Consider the following 13,513-nt stretch of genomic DNA (forward strand, 5'->3'; position numbering starts at 1 on the left):
ATTGTTGCATGCAACATTTTACTTGACCAGCTAATTTTAGTTATTCTACAGCAGTCCCGTTAAAATCCCCCCTCCCCCTCAATCAGCCTTTCGACCAAATAATAAAAATAGTAAAATAGAACATTTAATTAAAACATTTTAATTGTAAACATTTTCTCATATGCAAAACATAAAATAGCGCCATTGCACATATACAGCAGCACGTACCTCTCACATCCAGGGTCTCCAGGTGATGTCTCCTCCAATGTAGATCTTCTCTGTCATCATCTTCTCCACTCGGTCCGGACACTCAGCCGCCTTGTCTCTGCAGAGTGTGACACACAGACATCTTAGTGTCCTCACTTTTCTATCATCATCCCCCAACCTGGAGTCCCCACAGTGTTAGGCCTCATGCACACGACCGTTTTTTTTTTGCGGTCCGCAAAAACGGGTTCCGTTTTTCCATGATCCGTAACCGTTTTTTCGTCCGTGGGTCTTCCTTGATTTTTGGAGGATCTACGGACATGAAAAAAAAGTCGTTTTGGTGTCCGCCTGGCCGTGCGGAGCCAAACGGATCCGTCCTGACTTACAATGCAAGTCAATGGGGACGGATCCGTTTGACGTTGACACAATATGGTGCAATTTCAAACGGATCCGTCCCCCATTGACTTTCAATGTAAAGTCAGGAGTCCCTATTATACCATCGGATCGGAGTTTTCTCCAATCCGATGGTATATTTTAACTTGAAGCGTCCCCATCACCATGGGAACGCCTCTATGTTAGAATATACTGTCGGATATGAGTTAGATCGTGAAACTCATATCCGACAGTATATTCTAACACAGAGGCGTTCCCATAGTGATGGGGACGCTTCTAGTTAGAATATACTACGAACTGTGTACATGACTGCTGCCTGGCAGCACCCGATCTCTTACAAGGGGCTGTGATCCGGCACAATTAACCCCTCAGGTACTGCACCTGAGGATTTAATTGTGCATATCATAGCCCCCTATAAGAGATCAGGGGCTGCCAGGCAGCAGGGGGCAGATCCCCTTCCCTCCCCAGTTTTAATTTCATTGGTGGCCAGTGCGGCCCCCCCTCCCTCTATTGTAATATCATTGGTGGCCAGTGTGCGGCCCCCCCCGGCCCCCCTTCTATTGTATTAATATAATTGGTGGCCAGTGTGCGGCCTCCCCCGGCCCCCCCCCTCCCTCCCTCTATTGTATTATCATGGGTGGCCAGTGTGCGGCCTCCCCCCCCCCCCCCCCGATCTTTGGTGGCAGCGGAGATTCCGATCGGAGTCCCAGTTTAATCGCTTTGGGGCTCCGATCGGTAACCATGGCAACCAGGACGCTACTGCAGGCCTGGTTGCCATGGTTACTTAGCAATATTACAATATTAGAAGCATCATACTTACCTGCTGCGCTGTCTGTGACCGGCCGGGAGCTCCTCCTACTGGTAAGTGACAGATCATTAAGCAATGCGCCGCACAGACCTGTCACTTACCAGTAGGAGGAGCTCCCGGCCGTACACAGACAGTAGCGTCCTGGTTGCCATGGTTACCGATCGGAGCCCCAGAGCGATTAAACTGGGACTCCGATAGGAATCTCCGCTGCCACCAATGATCGGGCAGGGGGGTGGGGGGGAGAGGAGAGGCCACACACTGGCCACCAATGATATTAATACAATAGAGGGGGGGCCGGGGGGGGCACACACTGGCCACCAATGATAATACAATAGAGGGAGGGAGGGGGGGCCGCACACTGGCCACCAATGATAATACAATAAAGGGAGGGAGGGGGGGCTGGGGGAGGCCGCACACTGGCCACCAATGATATTACAATAGAGGGAGGGGGGGGCGCACTGGCCACCAATGAAATTAAAACTGGGGAGGGAGGGGGGTCTGCCCCCTGCTGCCTGGCAGCCCCTGATCGCTTACAGGGGGCTATGATATGCACAATTAACCCCTCAGGTGCAGCACCTGAGGGGTTAATTGTGCGGATCACAGCCCCCTGTAAGAGATCGGGTGCTGCCAGGCAGCAGGGGGCAGTCATGTACACAGTTCGTAGTATATTCTTACTAGAAGCGTCCCCATCACTATGGGAACGCCTCTGTGTTAGAATATACTGTCGGATATGAGTTTTCACGAAGTGAAAACTCATCTCTGAAAAAGCTTTTATGCAGACGGATCTTCGGATCCGTCTGTATGAAAGTAACCTACGGACGCGGATGCCAATCTTGTGTGCATCCGTGTTCTTTCACGGACGCATTGACTTGAAAGGGTCTGTGAACCGTTGTCCATCAAAAAATAGGACAGGTCATATTTTTTGGACGGACAGGAAACACGGATCACGGATACGGCTGCAAAACGGTGCATTTTCCGTTTTTTACACGGACCCATTGAAAGTCAATGGGTCCGCGAAAAAAAACGGCACAACGGCCACGGATGCACACAACGGTCCTGTGCATGAGGCCTTTTCCTGATGCTCGCTGTGCCCCAACCCCAATAACACAAATACTATCCTGAAGAAATAATAGTGCCCCATAGTAATAGTGCTCCTCATAGTCCCTCCAATAATAATTCCCTTCTAGAATGCCCTCATTAGTAATACTGCCCCCTACACTGCCCCACATTAAGTAATATGCCCCCCACACTGCCTCACATTAAGTAATTTGCCCCCCGCACTGCCCCACATTAAGTAATTTGCCCCCCACATTAAGTAATTTGCCCCCACACTGCCCCACATTATGTAATTTGCCCTCCACACTGCCCCACATTATGTAATTTGCCCCCCACACTGCCTCACATTATGTAATTTGCCCCCCACACTGCCTCACATTATGTAATTTGCCCCCCCCCACGTTGCCCCACATTATGTAATTTGCCCCCCCACGCTGCCTCACATTATGTAATTTGCCCCCTACACTGCCCCACATTAAGTAATTTGCCCCAACACTGCCTCACATTATGTCATTTGCCCCCACACGCTGCCCCACATTATGTCATTTGCCCCCCACACTGCCTCACATTATGTCATTTGCCCCCCACACTGCCTCGCATTATGTAATTTCCTCGCATTATGTAATTTGCCCCCCACACTGCCTCACATTAAGTAATTTGCCCCCCACACTGCCTCACATTAAGTAATTTGCCCCCCACACTTCCCCACATTATGTAATTTGCCCCCCACACTCCCTCACATTAAGTAATTTGCCCCTCACACTGCCCCACATTATGTAATTTTCCCCCCACACTGCCTCACATTAATTTGCCCCCACACTGCCCCACATTATGTTGTTTGCCCCCCCACACTGCCCTCCATTATGTAATTTGCCCCCACACTAAGTAATTTTGCCCCCACACCGCCCTCCATTATGTAATTTTGCCCCCACTAAGTAATTTTGCCCCCACACAAGTTAATTTTGCCCTCAGACTGCCCTCAATTATGTAGTTCCCGCAACTCCCCTTCCCCCCGTACTTGTGTCGCTGATCCTGTACAGTCTGTACTTGCCGGCTGCGCCAGCATGAGTTCAGTTAAGTTCAGTGTCTTCGGCGCGCAATCCCGTCCTACGGTGCGTGATCCCGCGAGACCCACCTCGGGAGGTCACGGATCTCGCAGGATTGCGCGCCAAAGTGATTGAACTCATACCCGCACAGCCAGCAAGTACAGGATCAGATCAGCGACACAAGTACAAGGGGGCGGGTGCTAGTGGTGTTGGGAACTTGGGTCTGGCAGGTTACACCCCACCAGACTGGTGTCACCCGGTGCGGCCCGCACCCGCTGTACCCACCTCGCAACGCCACTGGCAGTCAGACTACAGAGCGCCAGTGCCCCCAGCAAGAGTGATGCACTATGCGGTGGCCTACTCTGCTTATGGGTGGCGCTGGCCCTGAGTCCACCTCATGCTCAGATGACCGCCCCATGCACAGATGACACCCTCATGCTCGAATGACCCCCTCACCCCTATTCTTAGATCATGTGTGTGGGGGTGATTTGACATAGCGGAGATGTAAGCATGGGGTGTCTGATTTTAGGCGTCTAATGTGGGCACTGGGGGGGCTTATTTTGTGGGTCTGATGAGGATTTGGGGGTCTTATCTGAGCTGGCTGCCCCCCCCAATACTTACAAAAAAAATTGTACCCCCTCACAGTAGTACTGCCCTTATTGTACAACCTTCACAGTAGTTTTGTACAGATGTGTGCCCCCTCACAGTATTTATGCCCACATTGTGCTCTCTCACAGTAGTTATGCCCTCTGTGCCCCTTTCACAGTTGTGATGCCCTCTTTGTGCCCCCTTCACAGTAATAATCCCCATTGTACCCCTTCATAGTAATAATGCCCTTTGTGCCTCCTTCACAGTAATGCCAATTAGGGATTGACCGATATAGATTTTTTAGGGCCGATACCGATACCAATAATCTGTGAATTTACAGGCCGATAGCCGATAATTTATACCGATATTTTGTGAATTTTCATTTTAAAAAAATAAATAAAAAACACAAATCTGCTGAAAATGAATATGTTTATTGTTAACTTGTAGGTTTTTATTTGTAAATCTTTCTTTTTCATTTATAATTAATATTTTGGTGTGGTTTTTAGCCCCCTTAGGGACTAGAACCCTTGTCCTATTCACCCTGATAGATCTCTATCAGGGTGAATAGGAACTCACACTGTCCATGCTGCTCTGTGCTTTGTGCACACAGCAGCAAGGGAGCTGACTATGGAAGCCAGGGCTTCAATAGCGTCCTGGCTGCCATGGTAACCGATCTGAGCCCCAGCATTACACTGCTGGGGCTCCGATCAGAACTGCCAGTGAGGAGGAGAGGAGAGGGGACCCTGTGGCCACGGCCACCAATGAATAATACTGGGGAGCATGGGTGGGGGGCGCACTGCACCACCAATGATTAATACTGGGGGGCTTGGGTGGGGGGGTGCACTGCACCACCAATGATTAATACTGGGGTTGGGGGGGCGCACTGCGCCACCAATGATTAATACTGGGGTTTGGGGGGTGGGGGGGCGCACTGCGCCACCAATGAAGATAACTCATTAATTCATATACAGGAGGCGGGAGCTGGCTGCAGAATCACATAGCCGGCTCCTGACCTCTATGAGCGGTAGCGGCACCTGAGGGGTTAACTACCGCAGATCGCAGCTACTTGTCTTGGAGGTCGGGAGCCGGCTTTGTGATTCTGCACCCAGCTCCCGCCTCCTGTATATGAATTATTGAGAGAGGTATCTTCATTGGTGGCGCAGTGGCCACAGCCCCTCTCCTCCTCTTGTCCTCTCTCCTCTCATTGGTGGCAGCGGCACATGGGGGAGGTAGACACTGCTTCCTTCTCCCCTGTGCTGCTGAGGAGCATGATCCGTGTTCCCGATGCGTTATCGGAATATCGGCAAAATAGGTGCCGGTACTGATAATGTTCAAAATCCTGACTATCGGCCAATAATATTGGTAAAACCGATAATCGGTCGATCCCTAATGCCCATTGTGCCCCCTTAATAGTTGTAATTCCCACTGTGCCCCCTCCATAGTAGAAATCCCCATTCTGCCCCATTTACAGTAATAATGCCCACTGTGCCCCTTCACAGTAATAATGCCCACTGTGCCCCCTTCACAGTAATAATACTCACTGTGCCCCCTTCACAGTAATAATGCCCTCTGTGCCCCCTTCATTGTAGTAATGCCCTCTGGCTATGTGCCCTCACATAGCAGAAATGTCAATTGTGCCCCCTTCACATTAGTAATGCCCTCTGTGCCTCATCCATAGTAATAAAGTTCTCTGTGCCCCCTCCATAGTAATAAAGTCCTCTGTGCCCCCTCCATAGTAATAAAATCCTCTGTGCCCCCTCTGTATTAAAAACAAAAAAACACAGTAACTACTCAACTTGTCCCGCTCCTGAAGCTCACAGTCCTCTCTCCCCTGCAGGCACAGATCGCTCTGCAGCAATGTGTGGGCAGGGCTTATGCAGATTACTGGGCTACAAGCTCCGCCCACACATGCCAGCAGCGCAATCCGTGTTGGCATGGCCCCCGGCCTGAAGGAGGGGAGGAGCACAGGGAGCAGAGCGGTGAGTGGCAGGACTACAGCTCCCTGCGCTCCAGCAATGAGCGCTTCCATCTGTATTGATGGAAGCGCTCATTACTTCTGTGTTCGGGCACCTCCTGAGAGCAGCACCCAGGGCGTCCCCACGCCCCCCTAGCACGCCACAAGACAAGCGCAAAGTAGAGGAATAGTTGGCCCGCTCCCCTGCGAGCCGCATATATAGACAGGGATCATTATGAAACCTGATGAAGGGGAGTTTGTAATCCCCGAAACGCGTTGTTTCTATTAAACCAAGAAGAATTCTTGCACTAAGATCGTCTTCTCCAGTGATTTTGCGCTGAGGCAGAAACCTTTTCTTTCTTTACTGCATATATAGACAGAGGAGAGTAAGAGCAGGATGGACCGCTCCCCTGAGAGCCGCAAATATAGATGGCCACCCCTGCAGTATGCCTCTATTCTGTGTCAGTCACTTGTTCCCATCCACCAAAGAATACCATTCAAACTTCTCACTCTCACCCACAAAGCCCTTCACAGCGCTGCACCTTTGTACAGTCGTGGCCAAAAGTTTTGAGAATGACACACATATTAGTTTTCACCAAACTTTGCTGCTAAACTGCTTTTAGATCTTTGTTTCAGTTGATTCTCTGATGTAGTGAAATATAATTACACGCACTTCATACGTTTCAAAGGCTTTTATCGACAATTACATGACATTTATGCAAAGAGTCAGTATTTGCAGTTTTGGCCCTTCTTTTTCAGGACCTCTGCAATTCGACTGGGCATGCTCTCAATCAACTTCTGGGCCAATTCCTGACTGATAGCAACCCATTCTTTCATAATCACTTCTTGGAGTTTGTCAGAATTAGTGGGTTTTTGTTTGTCCACCCGCCTCTTGAGGATTGACCACAAGTTCTCAATGGGATTAAGATCTGGGGAGTTTCCAGGCCATGGACCCAAAATGTCAACGTTTTGGTCCCCGAGCCACTTAGTTATGACTTTTGCCTTATGGCACGGTGCTCCATCGTGCTGGAAAATGCATTGTTCTTCACCAAACTGTTGTTGGATTGTTGGAAGAAGTTGCTGTTGGAGGGTGTTTTGGTACCATTCTTTATTCATGGCTGTGTTTTTGGGCAAAATTATGAGTGAGCCCACTCCCTTGGATGAGAAGCAACCCCACACATGAATGGTCTCAGGATGCTTTACTGTTGGCATGACACAGGACTGATGGTAGCGCTCACCTTTTCTTCTCCGGACAAGCCTTTTTCCAGATGCCCCAAACAATTAGAAAGAGGCTTCATTGGAGAATATGACTCTGCCCCAGTCCTCAGCAGTCCATTCACCATACTTTCTGCAGAAGATCAATCTGTCCCTGATGGGTTTTTTTTGAGAGAAGTGGCTTCTTTGCTGTCCTTCTTGACACCAGGCCATCTTCCAAAAGTTTTTGCCTCACTGTGCGTGCAGATGCGCTCACACCTGCCTGCTGCCATTCCTGAGCAAGCTCTGCACTGGTGGCACTCCGATCCCGCAGCTGAATCCTCTTTAGGAGACGATCCTGGCGCTTGCTGGACTTTCTTGGACGCCCTGAAGGCTTCTTAACAAGAATTGAACCTCTTTCCTTGAAGTTCTTGATGATCCTATAAATTGTTGATTGAGGTGCAATCTTAGTAGCCACAATATCCTTGCCTGTGAAGCCATTTTTATGCAACGCAATGATGGCTGCACGCGTTTCTTTGCAGGTCACCATGGTTAACAATGGAAGAACAATGATTTCAAGCATCACCCTCCTTTTAACATGTCAAGTCTGCCATTTTAACCCAATCAGCCTGACATAATGATCTCCAGCCTTGTGCTCGTCAACATTCTCACCTGAGTTAACAAGACGATTACTGAAATGATCTCAGCAGGTCCTTTAGTGACAGCAATGAAATGAGTGGAAAGTTTTTTTTGGGATTAAGTTAATTTTCATGGCAAAGAAGGACTATGCAATTCATCTGATCACTCTTCATAACATTCTGGAGTATATGCAAATTGCTATTATAAAAACTTAAGCAGCAGCTTTTCCAATTTCCAATATTTATCTAATTCTCAAAACTTTTGGCCATGACTGTACATATCCTCCCAAGTTTCTGTCTTCCACCCTACTCATGCTCCATGTTCTGCTAGTTATCTAATTTTAACATCCTCAATAATTCATTCCTCTCACTCCTGTTTTCTCGAGCTGCACCAGCTCTCTGGAATGCATTATGCCAAACAATCAGGTTAAGTTTTAATCCTTTCATGACCGGGCCCAAAAAAAGCCTGAATGTCCAAGCAACTTTTTGTGATTTTGTGCACGTGGTGGTGTAGTGACCGTTGCTTTTTATTTGTTTTACTACCAAAATAATGCGATTTTACTTGACGCTTAGGACTTAGAGATTTTATTTCCCTTTTTTTAGGTTTAATTTGGAGGAAAAATGCCAATTATTATTAACCCCTTCCCGACTGCCACACAACTTTATACGTCCTATCTGCACATGCCCCGTGCAGATAGCACGTATATAAACATTATGGCAGCTCTTTAATCCAAGCGCTGCAAAACGCTTGGATTAAAGCTTCTGCCCCTGCACTGTCACGGACAGTGTACAATCCAGTAATGCTGGCAAGGGACCAATCAGAGTGGTCCCTTGCCGACGATCGATCTGATTGGTTAGTCTGTGCAGACTAACCAATCGGATCACGGCAGTATAAAAGTTCCATTCTGCAGATGAGAGCCTGAAATCAGGTAGTATGTGCTCCGTGCCCTTGATCTGTGGGCCCCATCTGTGCCCCCTGCATCGATCTGTGCCCCCCCCCCCCGTTCGCCCTGCCTCCAACCTTTGTCTTTGCCGGCCATGCGCTCTTCCTGCCGGCATCTGTGCCCGCCTGCCCTCATCTATGTAGTGTGCCTCCATGAGTGTCACTATCCCCTGCCCCCATCCCTCACCTGTGCCCCCTTGTGAGGTCCCCCTGCTGTATGTGATGGCGGCGGCTCTGTTCCTGAACCGCCGCTATCAGCAGCGAGTGTCAGCTTGCAGTCAGCGGCATCCAAGAGCTTAACAGAGGGAGGGGGCTCTGATGGCAGCAGCCCGATGGTTGCCATGGCAACTGGACGCCTCGCAAAGTGTAAAACTGATAGTATTAGACTTTGCAATGCAGCAGCATTGCAAAGTATAGAACAGGAATCCACCCCACTGGATCTTCAAGTGGGACTTGATAAAAAAAAGAGTGCAAAAAAAAAAAAAAAGTGCAGAAATAAAAAAGAAAGTAAAAAATCATTGTAAAAAAAAAAAAAAAAAAAATAAATTCAAATAAAATGAATTGACAAAAATAAAATTTTTCATTTTCACAGCCAAGTGTTTCTAAATATTATGAAACACCTCTGAGGTAAAAGTGGTCATTACACACCTCACTAAATTCTCTGAGGGATGTAGTTTCCAAAATGGAGTCACTTTTGGGGGGTTTCTACTGTATAAGTGCCTTAGTGTGCTTTTAAATATGACACGACACCTAAAAGCCATTCCAGCAAAATCTGCCTCCCAAAAACCATATGTTGCTCATTTTCTTCTGAACCCTGCCATGTGTCCATACAGATATTTACGAACATAAATGGGGTGTCTCTGTAAACTGCAGGGTAATACATTGAGGTTCATTTTGGGGCTAATCCTTGCTATGTTATAGGGAAAATTGGATTCAAATTAAAAATCTGTACAAAAACTGAAAGTTGTAAATTTCACCTCCATTTTCCTTTAATTCTTGTGGAACACCTAAAGGGTTAACATAGTTTGTATAACCAGTTTTAAGTAATTTGAGGGGTGTCGTTTCTAAAATGGGGTCATTTATGGGTGGTTTCTACAGGGTGGGCCATTTATATGGATACACCTTAATAAAATGGGAATGGTTGGTGATATTAACTTCCTGTTTGTGGCACATTAGTATATGTGAGGGGGGAAACTTTTTAAGATGGGTGGTGACCATGGCGTCCATTTTGAAGTCGCCCATTTTGAATCCAACTTTTGTTTTTTCAATAGGAAGAGGGTCATGTGACACATCAAACATATTGGAAATTTCACAAGAAAAACAATGGTGTGCTTGGTTTTAACGTAACTTTATTCTTTCATGAGTTATTTACAAGTTTCTGACCACTTATAAAATGTGTTCAATGTGCTGCCCATTGTGTTGGATTGTCAATGCAACCCTCTTCTCCCACTCTTCACACACTGATAGCAACACCACAGGAGAAATGCTAGCACAGGCTTCCAGTATCCGTAGTTTCAGGTGCTGCACATCTCGTATCATCTGAAGGCAATCGTCTATGCTGTGAAGATACGAGATGTGCAGCACCTGAAACTACGGATACTGGAAGCCTGTGCTAGCATTTCTCCTGCGGTGTTGCTATCAGTGTGTGAAGAGTGGGAGAAGAGGGTTGCATTGACAATCCAACACAATGGGCAGCACATTGAACACATTTTATAAGTGGTCAGAAACTTGTAAATAACTCATGAAAGAATAAAGTTACGTTAAAACCAAGCACACCATTGTTTTTCTTGTGAAATTCCCAATAAGATTGATGTATCACATGACCCTCTTCCTATTGAAAAAACAAAAGTTGGATTCAAAATGGCCGACTTCAAAATGGCTGCCATGGTCACCACCCATCTTGAAAAGTTTCCCCCCTCACATATACTGATGTGCCACAAACAGGAAGTTAATATAACCAACCATTCCCATTTTATTAAGGTGTATCCATATAAATGGCCCACCCTGTATTTATGTAAGGACCTCAAAGTGACTTCAGAACTGAATTGGTCCTTGAAAAAGTCGGTTTTGAAAATTTTATAGAAAATCTGAAAAATTGCTTCTTAAATTCTAAGCCTTCTAAGTTCCTAAAAAAATTTAATGTAATTTTCAAAATGATGCCAACAAAAAGTAGACATATAGGGAATCTTAAGTAAAAACTATTTAATGAAGTATCACTATCTGCCTGTAATGCGTAGAAATAAACATTTAGAATTTTTTTTTAAATGTTAAAAAATTTGGGATGTTTTATAATATAAAGGTAAAACTTATCGATTAAAATTCATCCCGAACATCAAATGCGAGATGTCACAAGAAAACAATCTCAGAATGGCTTGGATAAATAAAAGCATTTAAAAAGTATATTTTTTTAAATTATAGCTTTTTATTTCTTAAATATTAAAACTGACCCAAAAATGTATTATTGTAATGGGTTCCGTATTTTTTTACGATCGTTTTCATATATAACATGTATAGGTTTGAGCAAATGGGGTTACTATGGTGACGGTTTCTGTTAGCGACTGCATTTGTAATTTTTGTTTTACATTTTTTTTTATTTGCATTTTTCATTATTATAATTTTTTTACTTATATTTTAATTTATTTTTGTCACATAATATGTCCCCCAGGAGGTCGTTAAAAGAGCTTTGGAGGACACTGCCTTTTTTTTTTACTTTTTTTTAACTGTTTCCACTGTAACTGGGGCATCCACAGGAGCCCCAGTCAAAGGGGAAAAGAGCCCCCTGTGGGGGCATTACACACAGGCAGAGCTGATCAGGGTCTCCCTAGTAATCTCGGCTCCTGCCCTGACCCAGACACCCCCGGCAGTCACGTGACCGCTGTGACTGACAGAGGAAGCGGCACTGCCACTTCCTGCTTTCTATAACTGCGCTTGTGCAGCGCTGTCCACCAGGCACAGGAGAAGGCAGAAGCGGTAATAAACCACTCCTGTCTTCTCCTCAGGGTCTCAGCTGTGTCTCACAGCCAGGACCCAACCTGCTCCTGCTAGATTGCACTGGGATTATAGCGCTGCCTGAACGTTCATATATACGTGCTATGTGCACAGGGCATGTGCAGATAGGACGTAAATACCCAGTGATCAGCCAGGAAGGGGTTAAACATGCCAAAGGGCATCTTTTTAGACAGCCTTATCATATTCCCTAATCTGACTGTTCCCCGTTTATCCCCCTATCCTACCCCTCATTCTTCAGAACCAGATGCCGTTATCCACACTCAATGTATTGGCTCATGCACCTTTATCTCCCCCACTCTAATTAGTATAGAGATGGCCGAACCACCAAACAAAACAAGCACTTTTTACCTTTTGTGTCAACCCTTTTTCCGCATAGATTGAGTCCTCACTCATTTAAATTGTATATTAATTGTAATTCTGTCTTATTCAGTCTATACATTTTACCCTTTGAATAGTAAAGTGCTTCAGAATATGTTGGTGCTACAAATAATTATTATTATTAATCACATGTGAGTCATTGGATGTAGTTGTGAATTTTCCCTGCATCTGCATCTGATCAGTACTTTAATTTCCGGTATGATCTGTAACACTGAACTTAATTTAAAAACTAATATCCATCCATGGACATTGAGGCAGATTTGCTAATACTTTGTAAGATTTGTCACAGCAGCTGATTCTGGTTAAATGTGGTGTGTTTTTGGATACTTTTGTCACTTTATGCCATCTATTGCTTGGCTTAGTTTATGGCAGAATGTTGTGCCAAAATTTTTGTGCACACTGTCTCATTTTAACCCCCTAACAGTTTTGCTAGAGCTTTGGGAAGAGGACAGTGCAGTTCGAGCTCTCCTTGGGTAGCAGGTTAAGAGGGGAATGGATCTTTAAGCCTTCATATCTGAGGCTGTGTAGGAGCTGGTCTTGTTTAAAAGTTGGCAGTCTAAGGCTGTTTTCATTTCACCACTTGTTATTTACATTCTTCTGCTCAATTATAGGAGCAGAAGAACGAAAATCATGGAACTCCCGGATTCACCACATAACTGGCATGAACGTAACCTAATAGATTATATTGACTATAATGGGTTCTGTTCGGTTTCTGTTTGGGCCAACATTTTATTTAGCAGAGAAAAAAAGTCCTCTGTTATTTTTGACAATTTCTGTGACAAAGAGAGCTTCCGACGCAGATGTCAAAGGAGCTTAAGCCTTAAAACAAGATATGGATGACAACTTTATCTCCTCTGGGAATCTAAGCTTTAAAACAAGACCAGGATCACATTATTATCTGGAGATATAGGCTTTAGAAATCGGGTCAGGAGTGATAGCAGCTGACAGTGAAATTAGGTTTTAGCTGCTTTCACTTCTCAAGCCCTCCGGGGAATAGTAACATGTCTTCTGTGCATGCTACCTATCCCCCTCTCCTCCATCAATCAGAAAGCATACTTCCACATATGGGGGTCTTTTTTTTCCAGGAAAGGAGTAAGAAGCTGAGCGTTTGCCCATCTAATCACCCCTCTGCACCAAAATCGACCATGTATTGACAGCATGACCTAGACATTTACTACCATCTGGATCATGGCATCAAATAATTCTCACCAAACACGTGTACCTCCCACACACAAACATCAATAAAGTTTCCATTTTGCACTAGCCGTCTCCTATGTTTACCACACAATATACAGACTGCTTCTCTAGTGATATCCGTTACAT

This window comes from Bufo bufo, chromosome 2 (assembly GCF_905171765.1).
Source record: "Bufo bufo chromosome 2, aBufBuf1.1, whole genome shotgun sequence".
Taxonomy (NCBI): Eukaryota; Metazoa; Chordata; class Amphibia; order Anura; family Bufonidae; genus Bufo; species Bufo bufo.